Genomic DNA, 1,129 nt, shown 5'->3' with positions numbered 1-1,129 from the left:
GAAGGTGCTGGGTGACTTTACTGCACCTACTCCCAACTTCTATGGGAGAAGCTTCTCTATCCCTGCCATTGGAGCAAACAACTTTGAGCTTAAGCCTCAATTAGTTTCTCTAATACAACAGAATTGCAAGTTCCATGGACTTCCATTGGAAGATCCTCATCAGTTTTTAGCTGAATTCTTGCAAATCTGTGACACTGTCAAGACTAATGGGGTTGACCCTGAGGTCTACAGACTTATGCTATTTCCTTTTGCCGTAAGAGATAGAGCTAGGATATGGTTGGACTCACAACCTAAGGAAAGCCTGAACTCTTGGGAAAAGCTAGTCAATGCCTTCTTGGCAAAGTTTTTTCCACCTCAAAAATTGAGTAAGCTTAGAGTGGAAGTCCAAACCTTCAGACAGAAGGAAGGAGAATCCCTCTATGAAGCATGGGAAAGATACAAACAATTGATCAGAAAGTGTCCCTCTAACATGCTTTCTGAATGGAGCATCATACGTATTTTCTATGATGGTCTGTCTGAACTGTCCAAGATGTCAATGGACAGCTCTGCTGGAGGATCTCTTCATCTGAAGAAGATGCCTGCAGAAGCTCAAGAACTAATTGAAATGGTTGCAAATAACCAATTCATGTACACTTCTGAAAGGAATCCTGTGAGCAATGGGACGAATCAGAAGAAATGAGTTCTTGAGATTGATACTCTGAATGCCATATTGGCTCAGAACAAAATATTGACTCAGCAAGTCAATATGATTTCTCAAAGTCTGTCTGGAATGTAAGCTGGACCAGGCAGTACTAAGGACGCTTCATCTGAAGAAGAAGCTTATGATCCTGAGAACCCTTCAATGGAAGAGGTGAATTATGGTGGACGAAATTGTGATCACTATGTTCTTCTATCTTTTGAGCTTTAGTATGAATATACCCTTAGGGCACTGTTTATTTTCTTTATTGGAATTCACAACTCCCGTTCAACTAACCAGCAAGTGTACTGGGTCGTCCAAGTAATAACCTTACGTGAGTAAGGGTCGAATCCACAGAGATTGTTGGTATGAAGCAAGCTATGGTCACCTTGCAAATCTCAGTTAGGCAGATTAAAGAGTAATTGTGATTATCATTAAATAAAAAGGAATAAT

The 1,129-nt window shown here is 40.5% G+C and overlaps 1 non-coding gene across 1 annotated transcript; it reads right to left on the bottom strand.

Annotated features, from left to right (window-relative positions):
• Window positions 1-367: 367 nt before the first annotated feature.
• LOC130964004 (small nucleolar RNA R71) lies at window positions 368-475 on the bottom strand. The gene has a single exon (XR_009080118.1). It is a non-coding gene; the product is annotated as a small nucleolar RNA R71 (small nucleolar RNA).
• Between the last annotated feature and the right edge of the window lie 654 nt (window positions 476-1,129).

The sequence above is a fragment of the Arachis stenosperma genome, chromosome 2 (assembly GCF_014773155.1).
Source record: "Arachis stenosperma cultivar V10309 chromosome 2, arast.V10309.gnm1.PFL2, whole genome shotgun sequence".
Taxonomy (NCBI): domain Eukaryota; kingdom Viridiplantae; phylum Streptophyta; class Magnoliopsida; order Fabales; family Fabaceae; genus Arachis; species Arachis stenosperma.
This window is presented reverse-complemented; position numbering and strand designations above follow the sequence as displayed.